General features: G+C 41.0%; 1 pseudogene; it reads left to right on the forward strand.

Moving 5' to 3' along the window:
- Positions 1-7694: 7694 nt before the first annotated feature.
- LOC118653393 lies at positions 7695-14287 on the forward strand (annotated as a pseudogene).
- The last annotated feature ends 8724 nt before the right edge of the window (positions 14288-23011 follow it).

Consider the following 23011-nt stretch of genomic DNA (forward strand, 5'->3'; position numbering starts at 1 on the left):
TCCATCAGGGGGTTGGGGCACCGCTCCCTGTCACACACGGAGCAGGGCGGATCAAGGGGTTGGGGCACCGCCACTGTCACACTCAGGGCAGGGCTGATGGGGAGGTTATGGCTCTACCCCATCACACACAGAGCAGAGCCTGTGGGGTGCGGGGGTTGGGGCGCCACACCCTGTCACACACAGAGTCACAGGGCGATCAGGGGGTTGGGGAGCTCCCCCGTATCAGGCACAGAGCAGGGCCGATCAGGGGGTTGGGACGCCTACCCCTGTCAGGAACAGAGCAGGGCCGATAGGGAGGTTGTGGCCCTGCCTCCTGTCACACACAGAGCTGCAGGGCGATCAGGGGGTTTGGGCGCTGCCCCCTGTCACGCTGATCCCGGTGCTGGGAGGCCTCGCAGCTCCACTGATCCCAGTGCTGGAAGGCATATCACCCTTTTACTATATAGAATAGAGGCCTGGTGCATGGGTTGGGGCCAGCTGGTTTGCCCTGAAGGGTGTCCTGGATCAGGGTGGGGGTCCCCACTGGGGTGCCTGGCCAGCCTGGGCGAGGGGATGATGGCTGTTTGCAGCTGGTCACACACCATTCAGGGTGGGGGTCCCCACTGGGGTGCCTGGCCAGTCTGGGTGAGGGGCTGAGGGCTGTTTTCAGGCTGGCGGGTGACTGAAGCTCCCAACTGCTACTTTTTTTCTTTTTTTTAATTCTGGGCCAGCTTTAGCTCTGGCTCCAGCTCTGAGGCCTCTGCTGCTGAAAGAAGGTATCTGGTTTGTTTGGGTTCTATAATCGAAACACTGTATAACTCCAGCTCTGAGATCCCGGGCTCACTGAAAGCAGGTTTCTGGGGTTTTGTTTAGCTTCTATATTTGTTACAATGTTTCTTAAACTGAAAGCTCAGAGGCCGGCAAGGCAGGCGGGGAATGTTGGAGTCCTCCGTCACTGAAGCAAGCAAGCCTCATGTTAGTTTCAAGCTGCCTGGCTGCCGGCCGCCATCTTGGCTGGCAGTTAATTTGCATATCTCGCTGATTAGCCAATGGGAAGGGTAGCGGTCGTATGCCAATTACCATGTTTCTCTTTTATTAGATAGGATTATCAGTTTTCCAGAGGGGTTAAGCTAATAATCATCCTTGCTAGAATAATCTGAATATATCAGTGATCTATATCCTCACTTACCATTTTGTTTTTTGTTTATTTTGTTTTTGTGTGTTTTAGCCATTCTGGTGGGTACATGGTATTGTATTGTGGTTTTAATTTGTATTCTGTAGTGACTAATGAAGTTCAGCAACTTTTCTTATTTTTATTGGCCATTGGATAGACTTTATAAAATACCTGTTTAAATCTTTAGCCTATTTTTCTATTTTGTTACCATTTTACTGACTGAAGTATTCTTTATTTTTTTATCTTTTATTTTTTTCAATTGCTGTTGACATACAATATTATATTAGTTTCAGATGTACAACATAGTGATTAGACACATAGAACTTGATCAGTCCAGCACCCATCTGACATCATACATAGTTATTACAATATTATTTATTATAGTCCCTATGCTGTTCTATACTTCTCCATGACTCTTTCAATAACTTGCAATTCGTACTTCTTAATTTATATTTTTTCAACACTAGTCATTTGTTAGTTACCTGTCTTGCAAATACCATGTCCCACTTAGTTATTTATCTCTTAGTTCTCTTAATGGAATTTTATGATTAAAACAAGTTCTACATTTGAATATAGTACAATCTGTCATTTTTTATTTTATGATTATCTCTTTTAAGAAATCTTTGCTTACTCCAAGGTAACAAATATATTTCTCCATGTTTTCTTATTAAAACATTTATTGATTTATCTTTCACATATACTACATCTGAAACTGATTTCTGTATATAATGCGAGGTAAGAGTCAAGATACAATTCTCCCCACTTGGATATCTGATTGAGCCAGCACCGTTTACTGAAGAAAGCATCCTTTCCCTAATGCACCAAGGTGTCACTTTGTCATGAACCAGGTGACTGTATGTATGTAGGAATATAAATAGTTTTTATTCCATTCAGTTTCATTAATCAATTTATCTATTCTTGCACCTGTTTTTATCATTATAGCTTTAGAATAGGTCTTAATACTTGGTAGTATAATTCTCTAGCTTTGTTTTCTTTTTTATAATTGTCATGGCTGTTCCTTGGAGATAAAAATTTGAGTGTCATTAGTCTTTATATGGTATTTTGAGTTTTGTTGTTACTGAAATAATGCGGAAGGAGAGGGTGTAGATATAGAAGATCAGAAGGCCCAGGATATAACTTAAGCATTTCAACAGTTAGAAATCATATAAGAGAAGATAATCCAGCAAATCAGGCCCAGAAACTACAGCTAAGGAAGTAGGAAGAAACCAGTTAAGTATAATATTATGTGAGCCCAGAGAAAAAAAAATGCTTCAAAATGAGGAAATATTCAATCATGGCAAATACATTTAAAAAGTTAAAATAATGTCAGAGAATTGGCCATTGGCTTTGGCAATATGTAGGTTATTGGTGTATTTGGTAAGAGTTGTTTTGGTGGATTTCTGGAGATAATAATCCCACTAGAATGATCTGAAGTGAGAATAAGAAGTAAAAATTATATTAAATTAATATAATATAACCCTAACATAGTTAGAAGAATGGTACTGGTGTCAAAACATAACAAAGATGAAACAGAAGAGAAAGCTTAGGAAAAAAAACACAAGTGTATATATTTTGATTTACAGTAAACAAATAATATGGCATTTCAAATCTGGGGTGGAAAAGGGGACAGAATATCAATATATGGAGCTAGGTTATTTAGAAAATAGACATCTTATGTCATACACCAATTAGGTTAAAGCAAAATTTCTGAATGTGTGGCCTAAGGACCACTGGAAATTATTGAGACCCTTACAAAGGTCTACAAGATTAAAAACAATAATCAAAAAATACTAAGGCACCTGATTGTTGTGGCTCAGTAGTTAGAGTGTCGGCCTATGCACCGAAGGGTCACAGGTTCAATTCCCAGTCAAGGGCACATACCTGGTTTGCAGGTTTCATTCAGCCGATTGGTTGTGGAGCATGTGGGAGGCAACCAATTTGACAATCAGTGTGTCTCTCTCACATGTCTCTCTCTCTCTCTCTCTCTCTCTCTCTCTCTCTCTCTCTCTCTCTTTCTCTCTTTCCTCTCCCCCTTCCACTTTCTCTAAAAATCAATGGAAAAATATCTTCAGGTGAGGATTAAAAAAATACTAAAGCATTATTTGCCAGTTTTATTCTTATTCACTCATGTATATATAAGAGATTTCCAGAAACTACCTAATGTGTCTTCTTTACCCTTTTGTAAAGATTTGTAAAAGGATAAAATAACAATAGTCTTACCACTGAATTTATTTTTGCTTTGGAAAAGATAGTTACATTTCATTTAAAGTATAATCAATATATAATAGATTTCATATGAAGTGAAGATAAATATTTTTAAAATTTCTCAGTTTTAACTTTTAATATGACATACATTGATAGATATAACCTACCTAAACAACAGCTTTTAGGGTTCCTAAATAATTTTTGAAAGTGTAAAGAAATCCTGTTGTCAAATGTTTTGAGAACAACTGAGTTAAAGATTGAAATACAAAGAAAAAAATTGAAAATATAAAAGTATTATGAGAAAACATATACTGATGAGATAGGAAAGAGCTTTTAAAATAACAGCAGTACAGAACAGTAAATATTGATCATGTATGATGTGCTAAGTGTTTTACATATTTTCTCATCAAATCTCATAACAATCTCATGACACAGCAATAATCATTATTTCCATTTACAGATGGCAATAAAACACAGATTAGCTCATTTGCCATTGTCAAAGTTATTAAATAGACAAGTGGGTTATGAACACACATATACACTCCTAACTACTATTCTATATTGCCTATACCTGATTTACCATTGCCCCGTGCAATATATTTTTCACATATACACTATCTAAATTTAAATCTACGAACTGTGCATTTGAAGAACATCCATTGGCCTTTCTTAAGTAATAAAAGGCCATACAGGTTATCTCTACAGACTGTCTTCTGCAAGGGAGACAAAAGGAATTTCTGTTCTGCTCCTTAGCCCCTAATTTTCCCTCCCATCAATTCCTAAATACAGCATCCAACAAATAGATCAGGTTAAAGAGGAAGAAAAAAATGTTCACATGAATAGCACTATGTCTCCAAACTTGCCAGATCTCAGAGAAATAAATCCCTTCCATCTGTAAATCTTTGTTGTTCTTACATTTATTATTAAAAAGAGGAAGACAGGCCCTAGCCAGTTTGACTCAATGGATAAAGCATTGGCCTGTGGACTGAAGGGTCCAGGGTTCAATTCCAGTCAAGGGCACATGCCTGGGTTGTGGGTTCGATCTCCAGAATGGGGCATGCAGGAGGCAGCCACCAATGATTCTCTCCCATCACTGATGTTTCTATCTCCCTCTCCCTCTCCCTTCCTCTCTGAAGTCAATAAAAATCTATACTAATAAAAGGGCAATATGCAATTAGACCTGGCATCTTCTGGATAACCTTTTGGATGTCCTTCCAGAGAAAGCCATGGTGGCGGAGCCAAGGCAGAGGTGGTTAGGGGTGATCAGGCAGGCAGGGGAGAGAAATTAGGGGGATCAGGCCAGCAGGGGAGAGCAGTTAGGGTGACCAGGCCAGCAGGGGAGAGCAGTTAGGGATCAGGCCGGCAGGGGAGAGCAGTTAGGGGGGTCAGGCCAGCAGGGGAAAGCAGTTAGGGGGATCAGGTCAGCAGGGGAGAGCAGTTAGGGGGATCAGGCCATCAGGCAGGTGAGCGGTTAGGAGCCAGTGGTCCCAGATTGCGAGAGGGTGGAGACTGGGCTGAGGGACCATCCTATCATGCACAAATTTCATGCTCCGGGCTTCTAGTATATATATTTAAAAGCTGAAATGAATGGAAAGACAAACTGCATTCAAGGAGTAAACACAATTACCAGTCCATTACTTAGGACAGAAAACAGTGGAGGCTTGAATAATATTGTGGGCAGGAGGAAAACTAAGGAAATTGACTAGCAAAGCATTCACAATGTCAATAGTCGGCTTAATTCAACTGCCACTGTTTTGATCAGAGGGCAAATTCAAATAGTTAATTGAGCTTAGCTATTGACACTCAATGATGAATTACTACAGCAGTTTCTTTCCTGAAACAATGCTAGACAATATCAAACAATATACTCAGAGAATCACACTTTAGAAAAAAACCTATGGTACTCTACCTTGCCAAAATAATGAGAAATCCATCAGACATGTTCAAACTAAATTCTAACCATCCAATTAAGAATTCTGTATTTCTTACTGATGCATGAATTGTAGAAGGGGCAGGGAACAGCTCGCTTACCAAGACTCTTTGATTTTCAAAGAAAGCTTTATTAGATCATATTATTTATGCCATCTACATTAAAGAGTAATATATGAAACAGAAACAGGGGCAGGGGCATTGAAAGAAAGAGAAAATGGGTGAATTCACAAAGGAGGAAATGAAAGTCTTCTTTACCCATGAAAATTCTCCGGTTCTTAAATGTAGACCCTACTCCAAAGTGAATTTCTAAAGGAATGAAATCATTCATTTCAGAGTTTCACCCAAGAAAAATCTTCCCTTTGATTTATAGCCCAGGAGCTTCTGTAATTCCAAACTCTGCCCAGTGGCCTGACACTCTGGCACTCAGCTACCATTAAGAATTAATTTGAGCCTGGCTGGTGTAGCTCAGCTGTTGAGCATCAACCCAGGAATCAAGAGGCTGCTGGTTGAATTCCCTTTCAGGGCACATGCCCGGATTGCAGGCTTGATCCCCTGTGGGGGTCATGCAGAAGGCAGCTGATTGATGATATTTCTTTCTCATCAATGTTTCTATCTCTCTCCCTTCCCCTCTCTCTAAAAAATAAATAAAAACATGTTTTTTTTAAAAAAGAGTTAATTTGAACTTTTTCTATACACCTAGCTCCCTTTCCAACTACCTATTACCTTCTCTCTTACTCCCATCTCCATTCACCTCATCTAAAAATAAAACAGCCCTAAACGGTTTGGCTCAGTGGATAGAGCATTGGCCTGCAGACTCAAGGGTCCCAGGTTCGATTCTGTCAAAGGCATGTACCTTGGTTGTGGGCACATCCCCAGTGGGGAGTTTCAGGAGGCAGCTGATTGATGTTTCTCTCTCATCGATGTTTCTAACCCTCTATCCCTCTCTCTTCCTGTCTGTAAAAAATCAATAAAATATATTTTTTTAAAAAATAAAAATAAAACAAAACAAAAAGAACATTGGAGGAAGCCCAAATGTTTACTAGATATATTTTAATATATCAAAATGGTATGCTAAATTTCTTAATCTTTCCAATTTACATGCTGAATTATACATTTTAGGATTTTCTTAAAGTTCTGATAAATTGTTAAGTATTTGTTTAAAAATAATGAGTTTTCGTATTACTCCAAGCACTGTTTACTAATGCAAGGTTTCAATATTATAGGTCAAGTGTATTAAATTCCTATCTGTGGGGACTTCCCTAAATAAACACACCAGAACCTTCTTTTTAAAATATATGCTTTTATTAATTTTAGAGAGAGAGGGAAGGAGAAGGAGAGAAACATAAATGTGAGAGAGATACTGTAAGCACCTTGACTGGGGATCAACCTGCAAACTGAGTACGTGCCCTGACTGGGAATCGAACTAGTGACCTCTCAGTGCATGGGATTATGCTCAACCAACTGAGCCACACCAGCCAGGGCCAGAACATTCTTGATTATGCATCTCTAGTGTTTCATCATTTACCTGAGAAAAAACATCCAATGTCATGACCTTTCAGCAGAAATGCAGATTCGATCTAATTTCCTTAATCTGCATTGTCTTTTACCTAGCACACCAGAAATCAAGGTGGGGGGGGGGTTGGGATATCTCAAAAAAAGCATACAAACCTAGTACCTTTGACCCTATGACTGCACTGGTTTAGCTGTCTATTTGGGTTAGATTGAGGCAAACTGCTAAAAAGAAAAAACTTGTCTTTAAGGCTTCCCATCTACCTTCATTTTCCCCTCTCTTATTTCTTAATAACCATTTTGAGCCACCTCACAAGGACTCCCTGTGTTCATATTGCATGTTAAGTGCTCTAATAGACATCTTGTCACCACCAGTGCAAAATTTCACTTATATTTTTCTCCCTCCCCTAAATACTCCACTACCCAAATGATCCCTCCTCTCTGATCAAAGAATGGCATATTCTCAAAACAACTGCTTAGTATTATATGTAAATCAATTTCTTTGAAATCTATATATATATAAAAAGGCAGTGACATGACGACCGAAACGACCATTTGACCAGTCACCATGGGGTGCTAGCATAGATGCATAGACACAGGTAAAGTCTATTAGTGAACTAAGAATGAACAAGGCAAATGCTTGCCTTCACAGAGCTCTCACTGTAAGAAGGTTAGGTCAGGGATGAGAATTCAAAATTGCCATTAGCACAGACCTGAGGTGCCGTTTCTCAGAGTGGCCAGAGACACACCCGGTAGCGGACTGGGGGCATGACTGAAGGGCTGGTGCTGATGTGAAGGCGGGGCTATTCTGGATTTCCCAGAGGAGACAATGGCTGCCTAAGAGGCAGAGCTTTTGATGCTGACTGGCATAGAAACCGACCAATCAGAACCTAATATGGGTGAACTGCGAAGACAGAACCTAAGGTAGGGGCTGAGGACGGGTTTTCAGGGCAACAGCTGTTTGGTGTAAGGTGTAAGAAAGTGGTTCAATTTTTTAATGACCGGTTTGGCAGTATAGTGCCTATGGCTGGCTATCAGTCCAGATATAGGGATTATGTATTTTTGTCTGCCAAGAGCATCTCCTCCTGCTGAAAAAGGTTCTCCCCCATTTAAGCAATCCTAGCCTATATAATCTATTTATACTAATAAAAGGGTAATATGCTAATTAGACCGGGTTGACCGGCCATCTTCCGAACGTCCCACTTCCTTCCAAACAAAGCCATAGTGGTGGGGGCTGAGGCAGAGGCAGTTAGAAGCAATCAGGCTGGCAGGGGAGAGCAGTTAGGGGCAACCAGGCCAGCAGGGGAGGGCCATTGGGGATGACCAGGCCAGCAGGGGAGGGAAGCTGGGGGCATTAGGCAGGCAGGCAGGTGAGCGGTTAGGAACCAAAGGTCCCGGATTGCAAGAGGGTGCAGGATCGGGCCTAAACTCGCAGTTGGATATCCCCCGAGGGGTCCTGGATTGGAGAGGGTGCAGGCCTGGCTGAAGGACACCCCCACACCTGCACAAATTTCATGCACTGAGCCTGTAGTTAGTGATATAAAGGTGGAAAGAAATAATCTGATACCCAATCTCCTTTCTCAGCTTCACCTAGATTATTTGTATTTGTCAATTCATATAAATTTTAATTTTGTATAATTTTATAATCAGTCAGATCATGGTTCAAATCTTTAGTTTCTTCATCTACATGTCTGTGTTACTTTGGGTAAATTAATTTGATCTCTATATCCTCAGTTTCTTCATCTGTAAAATAGTGATAATAATAGTGTTTACTCCAAGAGTTGTTAGAAAAAAATACATGACTTATATAAAGTGCTTAAACGCAGTGCTTGGTACATAGGATTATTTTTAAAGTATTATAATTGTTAAAGTTTTACAAACTACTGCTATAGAAGGCAAAGACTGAGGTGTGACCTTTAAATTGAGTTGCTAGAGTGGAGTAGACGTGGTTAGCTGCAAGACTGAGTGAGGTGTTGAGTGACTCATCTGTATGTTTCTTTAAATTATTTAATTTAGCCAAAAAAGCATAAAACACCTTGAGAATCAACTATTAACTCCAAAACAAGTAAATGAGTATTATATTAATATAGTCAGACTTTTTAACCTATTGCATAAAAACAGTAAAAACTAAATGAGAGAAAGAAAGCAATAGACAGTTCTCCGAGGACAAACAGATGGCTGAGATATATGATCATGATCACTAATCATCAGAAAAATGCAAATTAAAACTACAATGAGCTATCACCTTTCACTAGTGAGAATGGCTAACAACAAGTGCTAGTGAGGACATGGAGAAAAGGGTACCCTAGTGCACTGCTGGTGGGAATGCAGACTGGTGTAGCCACTGTGGAAAACAGTATGGAGTTTCCTAAAAATATTAAAATGGAACTGCCTTTTGACCCTGCTTCTGGGAATATATCCTAAGAATCCTGATACACCAATCAGAAAGAATATATGCAACTCTATGTCCATAGCAGTTTTATTTACAATAGCCAAGATCTGGAAATAGACCAAATGCCCATCAGTAGATGAGTGGATAAAAAGCTGTGGTACATTTACATAATGGGATACTGTGCAGCTCTAAAACTGAAGGAACTCTTACCTTTTGCAACAGCATGGATGGACCTGGAGAGCATTATGCTAAGCAAAATAAGCCAGTCAGAGAAAGACAAATACAGAATGATCTCATATGTGGAATCTAATGAACAAAATAAACTGACAAACAAAAGAAAGCCAGAGCATGGATATGTGGAACAGACTGGCACATGCCAGAGGGGAGGCAGGGTAGGGGAGACTGGATAAATAAGATAAACAGATTAGCTAAAGAATATATCTGTATACCCAGGGACAGGGACAATAGTGTAATGAAGACCAAGGGAGGAGGAAGTAGAGGTGGGTGAAGGTGGGCAAGGTGGAAGGGGGGAGGATGGGGAACATCTGCAATAGTGTCAACATTAAATATTTTTAATAAAAAAGAAAAAGAAAACATAGCTAAGTCCTATATATTTTTCTTTTGAATTAAGTATAAATCCTTTCAAATCTTCCTCTAGCTGATTTACTCATGCATGTAAACACTATCATATCACAACTCTATTAATATGGATTTACAATTATAATTATCTTGAATTTCACTATTTAACTGAACTCACATACATACATTGTAGAACCAGTGTTTAGGCACTTCAAGGTCACACACTCGCAGTAAGTAGAAAAGTAGCTCTTCTCTATCAGAGCAATAACAGCTTTCCAGAAAAGAACGATGTAGATGGGAAAAGACAGTTCTTAGTGATGGAAATTCAGTTACTCTTACTACTTCCTTGATTTAATGAATAGATGTTTGTAGATTGCTGATGCAGGTAGTCAAATAAAGGAACATCTGCTCTGTTTTATGCTTAAGACGGGTAGTCATGGCAACTAGGATGTGGAATCAATATAAAAGCCCAAGAGATGCACTGAAAACATGCATTTCCTCTTTGTTCACATCTACATACACAATGACAAACCGTCAACTGACAAAAATTCAGTCAAGCAAGTTATTTGTCATCATATACAGACCAACAGACACAGTTTAAAATGAGCTATTTCATTTTTCTCAATTCATAACCTTCACTTATAACAGAATGCTCCACTATTATGCACTATTAGTGTACTAAGAGCAGATTTAAATAAGAATGAGGGAGAAGATGTTTGGGGGATTCTTTAATGAAATAAAAGTAATAATCTTATTTAATATTTGCAGGCTATGGCCCATCGTCATAATAAGCATGTGTCTTCTAATTATTGGATCCCTATACCATTACACAAGCTGTTCAAAAAAATAAAAATAAAAAAGACCCTGGCTGGTTTGGCTCAGTGGATAGAGTGTCAACCTGCAGACTGAAGGGTCCTGGGTTTGATTCTGGTTGGGGGCACATGCCCAGGTTGCGGGCTAGATACCCAGTAGGGGTCATGCAGGAGGCAGCCGATCAATGATTCTCATCATTACTGTTTCTATCTCTCTCTCCCTCTCCCTTCATTTCTGAAATCAATTAAAATAAATTTAAAAATAAATAAATAAGGATACTCACCTTCTTATCTCTATACAGTCAAACCTCGGTTCTCACACATCTCCATCTCCAACAATTTGGTTCTGGACCAAGTTGTTCACAGAAAAATGACTCCATTGTGGAACAAAACTTCAGTTCTTGATCCCACAAGCCTTCCATGCTGATACCTGTAGGATGAGTCATACTCTCTCAGTGGACAAAGGAGAGAATGCCCAAGTATGAGTCAGTTTACCACTATACCTAGCCTTGTTAAGGTCTCAGGAAATTGGGCTGTGAATATTTATTGAGAAATATCACCATGACTAAGAAGTAGCAAACCCTGCCATAAACTTGTTCAATGACAATGCATTGTTTCACTTCAGGCAAGTGTTAAAATGCAGGCAAAAAACAAAACAAACAAACAAAAAAATACCCTCATTGGGTAGGTTTTTAGTGACACAGAGGCCCAGTGAGCCTGAGGCAAATTCTAGTGGAGGAAAGAGACAAGAGAGAAAGCCCCAGAAGCACAGCTAACTGACATTTTTATAGACAGGGACTCCCCTTCCAAACAGTAACATCCCTCCATACTTCCATCCCTGCTCCCCATATTCAGTCATCAGTAGCTCTCAACATTAAAGGTAGGTTCTAGTGTGTACTTAAATTTTTATTTTTTACTATACGTTTCATTTCCTTTTTGTTAAAATTTGATTTACATTTCATGTCCTTTTTGCTTTTAAAGTGTTTATGGATTAAACAGTACATTAGATTTGTACTGTATGCAAGAAAGGTGAACACAGGGAATCATTTGGGGGTCTGGAATGGATTAATTCAATTTACATTCTTTCTAATGGGCAAAAATGATTCACTTTTGGAACACATCGCTTCTCAAATAGCCTTCTGCAATGAATTAAGTTCTAGAACCGAGGTTCCACTGTATTTTTGCTCATGGCAGGTCATCTCAATGAAATTCCCCCTCTCATTTTTGTAAACTTGAATCTTTTTCATCCTTCAAACTCCAAGTCCAATGCATTCATCTCAAGGATTCTCCCACCAATGGGTATGAATTCCTCTTCCTCTAAAGTTACAAGCATGTACTCCAATGTCTTTTATGGACCCTATACATTCCAGTTAACATATTATCACATTTGGAGAGATAGATGCCTATTCTCTCTGCAATATTTTAAATTGCTTTGAGGAATAATACATATTAATCATGTTTTATCCCACAGTGTCACTCTCAGTGCTTTACACATATTAGGCCCTCGATAATTATTCATTGAAGAGACAATGAAGCACATTTTATTCTGCAAAATTAAAAGATTTTCCTGTTTTAAAAATATTTTGTAAATGAGAAATTTACACTTTGACGTTATGACAGATGCATTTCAGTTTTTTTTTTTTTAACAACAACACACTCTCAGCTGGAAGCCTAGCTCTTTCTATTTCTTAGTTTTCCTCTTGCCTTTTAATTTGCCAGACTGCCAAAAGACCTTTTTGAATTTTTCACATGATTATCACAGATGACAATGTAAGAAATATTCAGACCTGTTAAAAAACTTTTCGAGTTTATTTGAGCCAAAGCGTCCACAATTGCCCAGAATCTTAAGGCATTGAGATAATGCTCCAGAGAAAGGCAGTTTTGCATTTTTTATATATATATAACAGAAGACCTAAGTGGATTATATGAAACTAGAGGCCCGGTGCATGAATTCATGCACCAGTGGGGTACCTAAGCCTGGCCTGTGGAATTGGGCTGAAACCAGCTCTCCGACATCCCCTGAGGGGTCCCTAGATTGCAAGAGGGCACAGGCCAGGCCGAGGGACCCCAATGGTGCATGATTGGGGCCGGGGAGGGACACCGGAGGTTGACAAGCCAGGGAGGGACCATGAGAGGGTTCCAGGGCATGTCTGGCCTATCTTGCTCAGTCTCTATCAACCGGACCCCAGCAGCAAGCTAACCTACTGGTCAGAGAATCTGCCCCTTGGTGGTCAGTGCACATCATAGTGAGCAGTTGAGCAGCCTTAGCATATTATGCTTTGAGTGGTTGAATGGCCGACTGGTTGACCAGACACTTAGCCTATTAGGCTTTTATTATATAAGATTTATTGTTGATAGATTAGGAAGGCGGGAGAAAGCAAAGCTGGGGATGGGGGGAAACACTGGGATCAGATAAAAAGTAAAATGAGCCTGGCCCCTGTGGCTCAGCAGTTGAGTGTCAACACATGCAGGAAGAAGTCGCTGGTTTGATTCTAGATCAGGGTACAGGCCCAGGTTGTGTGCTCTATCCCCTGTGGGGAATGTGCAGGAGGCAGTCAGTCAATGTTTCTCTCTCATGGATGTTTCTATCTCTCTCTCCTTTCCTCTGTAAAGATTAATAAAAACATATTTTTTAAAAGCAAAATGATATATTTTTTATATAGGTGTATATAGTATAGTTAATAGTAAACAATTAACATGATAAAAATAAGAATGAGACCTCTTTTCCTCCTTGGCTGCTTGAAGATCAACCTTCATCACGAATGATACAGTAACTATCCGGACCAGGAAGTTCATGACCAACAGACTATTTCAATGGAAGCAAATGGTCAGTGATGTCCTTCACCCTGGGAAGGCAACAGTACCCAAGACAGAAATTTGGGGAAAACTAGCCAAAATGTAAAAGACCACACCTGATGTCATCTTTGTGTTTGGATTCAGAACCCACTTTGGTGGTGGCAAGACCACTGGCTTTGGCATGATTTATGATTCTGAAATGTGAAAGTTGAATTGGAGCACATGATGTTCCTCTAGGCAGGATGATTCCTGGGTCCTTATCCGGTGGAGTTGAAGAATGAAACCAAGGACATAAGTGGTATAATAAAAGATGGAAATTTATTGAGAAACAAGCACAGACTCCCATGGGGAGAGAGAGAGAGTCCCACTAAGTCCCTTTTTTTCTACAGTTTATAAAGACTGCAGTTCTTTATGCACTGACATCCCCGCTGATTGGTCACAACCCCCTCTGATTTGGTCACTATAGCAACTTCAGAGCTCAAACCACATGTGAGGCACTTGAGGTTCCCTCCTTCTCCTCCCTTATTGTTCTCCTATTCCCTGTGGGCTTTCTTCTTCCCTCTCTGAATGAGGGGCTTCCTTCCCTTTATTCTGTAAATATACACCTTCTGAAGCTCCCAGCTCCTTTATTCAATGGAAATGTACCTTCTGCAGCTCTGTAGCCCTGTGCTTTTTCCATGGACCCCTTAATTCCTAAAATTTCTTAAACCTGCCTATCTCACCCCTAAAAACTCCTTTCAATTCCTTGGATTACACAAAGAAAAATGAACCCAAACATAGACTTGCAAGACATGGCCTACATGAGAAGAAGAAGACCTCAAGAAAACAGAGAAAGGAACGCAAGAACAGAATGAAGAAAGTCAGGGGGACTGCAAGGCCAATGTTGGTGCTGACAAAAAGAAGGAGTAAAGATTCTTCAGTGACTGTCTCTGGTGATTGTGCTGATTTTTCATGAGAAGTTTAATAAACTAAACTTTTATGTGAAAAAAAAATTACAATGAGAAGATTTGTAGTCTCTGCCTTCATGCATTGGTTGCAGCCTGAAGGGGCAAGAAAAAGGGAAGTTACCCTCACATTCCAAAGGAATGTTATGGCAGATGCAAAAGACAAATAGACAGGTTCAATTAAGGTAGAGATTGACTTTTGTCAGTAAATATTCTAGCCTAGGACATGCGTGCCTGCCATAAACTACTTTTAGTAAAATATTTTTAATTTTAGACCATCCTTTGTGGTTACTTTAGGTCTCCGAGTTTGCAAGGCTGCCACACAGGCCTTCTGGGAGCTAGTCAGGTTAGCATGGGGCCCCTTTTCATCCACACATCCCACTTTTGGTCATAAATTAATCCAAAGGATGTATTTATGAGGTCCCATGGTGTTAGGAAGGCTTATTTTTAGGAAGTCTTAGGGTTAATGTTTGTTGAATAATGGAACCATTGGGGATGGGGCATGACCATAATTTTGAATTGAAGTTAAGGCCAAAATTGCATTTTTTTTTTGTCCAAAGTGAAAGGCATGTAAATGGGAGGCAATCAAGTCTTATGGGCCTTTATTTAAAAAAAATATTCTGGATTATTTTTAATGCATAAGTCATTATGATTTAAATTTTCTTGACTTTTATTTTTTATATTTAGTATAATATTTATTTATAGTTTGAGGGCATAGTATATATTTTTTTAGTTCTTATAATTTGAATATGAGATGGGTTTTCATTTATTATGGTTGATTTTTTCAATTGGAAATATTTAGGTGTTGTTATTAATTTGATTGTTATTAGTTGCATAATTGAAAGTTGTAATTTTTATGTGTTCTTTCATTGGGGCCAAGGGTATTCTATCTAATAAAAAGGTAATATGCAAATTGACCATCACTCCGTCATAAAGATGGTGATGCCCATAGCCACAAGATGGCAATGCCCAGTCCTCTCGGCCCCGCGGGAGTCCCCCAGTGGGGGCGGCCGCTGAAAGCGGGCAGCATGAGTGGCCTGGTGGAATAATTGCTTCATCACTGCGGCGATGAGGCAAGCATTCCACCCCGGCCGCAGAGGGCATCTGGCCAGAGGGCACAGAGTGCCCAGCCACGGTGCAAAACGCTTGTATCGTGGAGACTCCGACAGCAGGGAGGAGGAAGTCCCACCCCCACAGAATCAGCCAGAATCAGCCGTTGGTCAGACAGCTTTCAGCATCCTGACAGCCAGGACTCTCATTCACCTGCACCTCAGACTGTGACAGCAGGAAGGTGGGAGTATGTCTAAAGAGCAACTATTGATACAACATAGCTCTGCAGCTGAAAGAAGCCAGTGTTATTGACAGAAAATGTCTGAAGACCAACTTGCGTCTGATCTTGAAAGAAGGTGGTGCCTGCAACAGAATGTATCTGAAAAGCTACTATTGGCAAAACGTAGGTCTGAAGCCAAAAAAAAAAGCCAGTGTCATCAACAGAAAATGTCTAAAGACCAACGTGCCTTTGAAGTTGAAAGAAGGCAGTGGCGATGACAGAATATATCTAAAGAACAGTCATCAACAAGTACTACCAATACTGGTAGGAACTGCCTTCTCAGTGACAATGGAGTACATGAGGATGTAATTCTCGATCATAGTTGTGGTGGAATGATTGCTAGATGCGAATATGCCTATCACTAAATTTCTCTGATGAAAAACCATCTGATGGGAAATTTACTCAATGTTGTAGCAAAGGTAAAGTCTGTCCAAATGATATACATTTTTCAGAATACCTGGCATATTTTAAAAGATTAATGACAAATGAAGATTCTGACAGTAAAAATTTCATGGAAAATATTTGTTCCATAAATAGTTTTTTTGCTTTTGCTTCCATGGGTTCAAATATTGCATTGCCATCAGGATATAGGCCATACTGTTTTAGAATACACGGACAAGTTTATCACCATACTGGAACTTTACATCCTTCAGATGGTGTTTCTCGCAAGCAGGGGAGGGCAGTTGGGGGCGATTGGGCCGGCATGGGAGTGGTTAGGGGATGATCAGGCTGGCAGGCAGAAGTGGTTAGGGGCATTCAGGCAGGCAGGCAGATGAGCGATTGGGAGGCAGCAGTCCTGGATTGTGAGAGTGATGTCCAACTGCAGGTTTAGGCCTGATTCACAGTATATATGGCCAGTTTCCCTCACCAATACCGAGTATCATCTGCCTTTTGGATCTCTGCCAATATATTATGTGAAAAATGGTTTCGATATTTTAATATGGATACTTTATTAAAGTGAACATCTTATATGTTATTGGATTGATTCCTTTTTAAAAAATAAGGTATAATTGACATATAACATTATGTTAGTTTCAGGTATACAACATAATGATTGGATATCTATACTAATAAAAGGGTGAAATGCTAATTAGACCAGATAGACTGGACATCTTCCAGATGTCATTCCAGACATCCTTCCTGACAAAGCTGGGGCCCTGCCCGGGAGAAGCCACCCACAGTCCCAGGTGCCTGCAGCCAGCCAGAGGGAGGAAAGCCTGGGTCTTGGGTACCTGCAGCCAGCCAGAGGAAGGAAGCGTGGCTCCTGTGTGCCTGCAACTGGCCGGAGGAGGGAAGCCTGGATCCTGGGTGCGGGGACTGAGGCAGAGGTGGTTAGGGGCAATCAGGCAGGCAGGCAGGCAGGTGAGCGGTTAGGAGCCAGCGGTCCCAGATTGTGAGTGGGATGTCCGACTGCCGGTTTAGGGCCTAAACCGGCAGTTGGACATCCCCCAAGGGGTCCTGGATTACAAGAGATTGCAGGCTGCGCTTAGGGGACCTCCCCCATGCATGAATTTCATGCAACAGGCCTCTAGTAAGAATATAATGTTGCAAATTATAATTATTTAAAATTTCAGAGGTCAGAAATACAGTAAGATTTTTATAAGTACATTTTGTTGTTTCTTAGCAGTAGTTATAGAGGGCCATGTTTTTATATACATTGTAGTTTTTATTAAAATGAATATAGTTAGTAGTGTTTGTTGGGTTAAGAGGTAAAATATATATATATATATATATATATATATATATATGGCTAATATGAAAAGTGACCCTCGGGAGTTTGACCGGGAGACCAGGAGTTCGATCACTTGCTATGATGTGCACTAACCACCAGGGGGTCATGCAGAATGAAGGAAGTCCCATGTGGCAGCCATGGAAGGGAGACACTGGCCAGCAACCAAAAGGCCTTGAATTGGCCCTGATCGCTGGCCAGGCCTAGGGATCCTACCCATGCACGAATTTTGTGCAGTGGGCCTCTAGTATCTTATAATTAGGTTTTGGGATTTATATCTAAATTTTTAAACTATATTTTTATTGCTTTTTTGTAATAATATTTTTTTAATTTTAAAAGAGAAATTATAAAGAGTTTTATTGATAATATAAAAAGTTATTTTATATACTTTTAGTAATTATTGATAGGTGAGGTAGGTAGGGTTTGAGAAAAGTTTAAAGAATAAATATAATAATTATTAATATTAGTAGTAATATTAATTGGTAGGTTTGTAGGCCTTGTTGGCATCTCAGAATGGCTGTTTATTTTTACGAGGGGCCCAGTGCACAAATTTGTGCACCTTGAAAGAAACTGTGGGCCATGAGGCTGCGGTGGCACAGGGGCGGGTCTTGGCCCATCCTCCATGCCCCCACCCGGCCCCTCCTGCTGCGACCCCAGTCCTCTGTTTGCTGGCAGCTCCGCTCCCGCTGCCACCACTCCCACATGCTGACAGCGATGGCCCTGCTTGCACTTGCTGACAACACAGAGCAATTGGGGCCAGCAGCGTGTGTGAGTGGGGCCAGCACCGTCAGTGGGTGTGAACAGCGGCTGCTGCCCCAATCGCTCCTCAGGAGCAGGGGGAGGTGGAGAAGTCCTCAGGGGTGATCAGGGCTGGCAGCCATCACTCGCACCCATTGATGGCACTGAACAATTGGGACCAGCACTGGGTGCTGGCAGTGGGTGCAGGTGGCTCCACTGCCAGCTGAGGGTGTGAGTGGAGCCATTGCCGGCAGCAGGTGTGAAAGGTGGCTGCTGGCGATCCTGAGAAAGAACAAAGTAGGTGGTATCTCAATACCAGATATCAAGCTGTATTACAAAGCCACTGTTCTCAAAACTGCCTGGTACTGGCACAAGAACAGACATATAGATCAATGGAATAGAATAGAGAGCCCAGAAATCGGCCCGAACCAATATGCTCAATTAATATTTGACAAAGGAGGCAAGAACATACAATGGAGTCAAGATAGTCTCTTCAATAAATGGTTTTGGGAAAGTTGGACAGATATATGCAAGAAAATGAAACTAGAACACCAACTTACACCATACACAAAAATAAACTCAAAATGGATAAAGGACTTAAATGTACAACAGGAAACCATAAAAATTCTAGAAGAATCCAAAGGCAACAAAATCTCCGACATATGCCGAAGCAATTTCTTCACTGATACAGCTCCTAGGGCACTTGAAACTAAAGAGAAAATGAACAAATGGGACTACATCAAAATAAAAAGCTTCTGCACAGCAAAAGAAACCATCAACAAAACAACGAGAAAACCCACTGTGTGGGAAAACATATTTGCCAATGTCATATCTGATAAGGGCCTAATCTCCAAAATTTATAGGGAACTCATACAACTTAACAAAAGGAAGATAAACAATCCAATCAAAAAATGGGCAAAGGACCTAGATAGACACCTTTCAAAAGAGGACATTCAGAAAGCCAAGAGACATATGAAAACATGCTCAAAGTCACTAATCATCCGAGAGCTGCAAATCAAAACAACAATGAGGTACCATCTCACACCTGTCAGAATGGCTATCATCAACAAATCAACAAACGACAAGTGCTGGAGAGGATGTGGAGAAAAAGGAACACTTGTGCACTGCTGGTGGGAATGCAGACTGGTGCAGCCACTATGGAAGACAGTATGGAGTTTCCTCAAAAAACTGAAAATGGAACTCCCATTTGACCCTGTGATCCCACTTCTAGGAATATATCCCAAGAAACCAGAAACACCAATCAGAAAGGATATATGCACCCCTACGTTCATAGCAGCACAATTCACCATAGGTAAGATCTGGAAACAGCCTAAGTGCCCATCAGTAGATGAATGGATTAGAAAACTGTGGTTCATCTACACAATGGAATACTATGCTGCTGTAAAAAAGAAGGAACTCTTACCATTTGCAACGGCATGGATGGAACTGGAGAGCATTATGCTCAGTGAAATAAGCCAGTCAATGAAGGAAAAATACCACATGACCTCACTCATTCATGGATAATAAAGACCATTATAAACTTAGGAACAATAATAGATACAGAGGCAGAGCTGCCTCAAACAGATTGTCAAACTGCAGCGGGAAGGCCAGAAAGGGTTGGGGGGCAGGAGGGACTGGGGTAAGAGATCAACCAAAGGACTTGTATGCATGCATATAAGCATAACCAATGGACATAAGACACTGGGGGGTAGGGGAGGACGGGGGATTGTCAAGGGTGGGGGAAAAAAAGGACACATATGTAATACGCTTTGTAATACTTTAAGCAATAAAAAAAAAAGGTGGCTGCTGGCCCCAATTGCCCCTCAGGAGCAGGGGGAAATGGGGAAACCCTGAGGAGTGATCAGGGCCAGCAGCCACCACTCATACCCAGTGACAGCACCAAGCAAGGGGGGCCAGTGCCAGGCACTGGCAGCGAGTGTGAGCAGCGGCTCTGGAGCTGTCAGCAGGTGAGAGCGGGGATGGTGCCAGCAGCAGGTACGGGCACCAGCAGCAGATGTGAGCACCTGTCTGGACCACGGCATGTGGGAGCAAAGAATTTTCAGTAACCACCAGAGGCTCGCCCCAATGACAGCAACCAGCGCCCCACCTTAGTCTGGTGCTCCCGCTCACCTGCTCCACCATCCCACTGTGGCTGATGCCTGCCATATTCTGTGCTCTGCTGCTTGCTGCTGATGCCTGCCATGTTCCGTGCACGCCCCCTGGTGGTCAGAGCATGTCATAGCGACTGGTTGTTTGGTTGTTCCACCATTAGGTCTATTTGCATATTAGGGTTTTATATATATATAGACATCAAGGCTTTTTATTTTTGAAAACCTTATGATTTCCAATGTAGATGGAGGTGAGTGTTAGAGACAGGGGCAAATATTTATTTACTAGAGGCCTGGTGCACGGGTAAGTTCTCTAGGCCTGGCCGGTGATCAGGACCAGTCAGGTTCCCTGCCTCTCTGCCCCCTCTTTCCTTGCCCACACTGCCACCATGCAGTTCCCTGCCTCCTGGCTTCCCTGACTCCTGCTTCTCTCGCTCCCTCAGTATTCCGTCGCAGCCCCTAGTCACCCACCATGTTCCACACTGGCCCTTGGTGGTCGGCGCATATCATAGTGAGCAATCAAACTCTTGATCTCCCAGAAGAACTCCCAAGAGGACAATTTGCATATTTGCCTTTTTAATATAGGATGGTGAGGTACCTGGTAAGGTCCTTTTTAACAATGTTGGAAAGAGTTTAATTTATGTCATTTTTAAATATATATTTTTATTTATTTCAGACAGGAAGGGGGAGGGAGAGACAGAAACAACAATGATGACAGAGAATCACTGATTGGCTGCCTCCTGCATGCCCTTTACTGGGGATCAAGCCCACAACCTGGCCATGTGTCATGACCGGAAATTGAGTACTGATTCATATGTCAAAATTCAATCAGTGAACCACACCAGCTGGGCAATTAATGTCTGTTTAATGGACAAAAATTTCCTGGTTTTAAGTTGTGGCTATTAAATTTTTTTGTCTTTTGGGAGTATATCGTGAAATGAATGTAATTAATTTACTAGAGGCCCAGTGCACTAAAATTTGTGCTCTCGGGGGGCTCCCTTTGTCCAGCCTATGCCCTCTTGCAGTCTGGGACCCCTTGGAGGATGTCCACCTGCTGGCTTAGGCCCACTCCCTGGGGGATTAGGCCCAAGCTGGCAGTCAGACATCCCTCTGGCAGACCGGCAGCCATCAGGGGATGTTCACTTTCCAGCGGGGAGCAGGCCTAAGCTGCAGTTGGACATCCTTAGCACTGCTGAGGAGGCGGGAAAGGCTCCCACCACCACTGCTGTACTGGCAGCCATCAGCCTGGCTTGTGGCTGAGCAGCACTCCCCCTGTGGGAGCGCACTGACCACCAGGGGGCAGCTCCTGCATTGAGTGTCTCCCCCCTGGTGGTCAGTGTGTGTCATAGTGACCAGTCATTCCCAGTCTTTCTGCTCTTATGGTCAGTTTGCATATTACCCTTTTATTATATAGGATAGAGGAAAAATAAAAAGATTTAAATTTAGTAATATTTTAAACAGTCATAGAATAACTATATTATTTTTAGTTGTGTGGTCATTCATTTTTATTTTGATTATTTATTATTTTTATGAATTTAATTATTTTTTACAGTTTTATAAATATTTATTTAGTTTAAAGATATGACCTGTTTAGAAATGTGTAATTCAGGGTAAGTCAGAATCCTTTTTATGGATTTTTTTTCCTCAGCCAATGATATTTTTCCATCGATTTTTAGAGGGAGTGGAAGAGAGAGGGAAAGACAGAGAGAAATATTAATGTGAGAGAAACACATCAATTGGTTGCCTCCTGCACAAGCCCTGACCAAGGTACATGACCTTGACCAGAATCAAACCCGGGACCCTTTAGTCCTTGTTCCAATGCTCTATCCACTGAATCAAACCAGCTAGGGCTTTTTATGGATTATTTTTAAAAAGATGTAATACATTTGTAAATGTATTAAAGTAAAATAATGACTGTTGATAAATGACAAAAGTTAAAGGGTATGGTCATAGATTTGATTATAATTTAATTAATAAAATAATTTGCTTTTTTGTAGAATATAATATTGCAAGATAATTTTTTTTCGTGAATAATACAAAGTTTACATATGTGTATATTTTTTAGATTCAATATACACTTTTAATATATAAAGAATAATTAAATATGCAAAGTTTTAAAATGTTATATATAGCTTATTGGAAGTGTGTATTGAGTATTGGAAATAATTCATAAACTTCCAATGTGTGGACCATAAACATCTGGAGTATTATTCCCAGACACCCTTACAAGGAATTATTATTCTTGGCTTGTGTGGCATCACAGACAGGACATCTGCTATTCCTGAGAGTTCTCTGTTTGAATCTGGCTTTGAATCTTTGTAAGTTCCTTCGAAGGACAGGCTGAAAATTTTAGAATAACCATACACACACAACATTGTTCTCATTATCATTATTTTATTTGGCAAAGCTTACTATCTTATCTAATAAAAGAGAAACATGGTAATTGGCGTACGATCGCTACCATTCCCATTGGCTAATCAGGGCGATATGCAAATTAACTGCCAGCCAAGATGGCGGCCGGCAGCCAGGCAGCTTGAAACTAACATGAGGCTTGCTTGCTTCAGTGATGGAGGACTCCAACGTTCCCCGCCTGCCGCTGCAGGCCTCTGAGCTGGCAGTTTGAAACATAGATACAAAAATAGAAGCTAAACAAAACCCCAGAAACCAGCTTTCAGCTGGCTGGGATCTCAGAGCTGGAGTTGATACAGAGTTTCGATTATAGAACCGAAACAAACCAGATACCTGCTTTCAGGAGCAGAGGCCTAGGAGCTGGAGCCTCAGAGC

The sequence above is a fragment of the Myotis myotis genome, unplaced genomic scaffold, assembly GCF_014108235.1.
Source record: "Myotis myotis isolate mMyoMyo1 unplaced genomic scaffold, mMyoMyo1.p scaffold_m19_p_4, whole genome shotgun sequence".
NCBI classification, from domain to species: Eukaryota; Metazoa; Chordata; class Mammalia; order Chiroptera; family Vespertilionidae; genus Myotis; species Myotis myotis.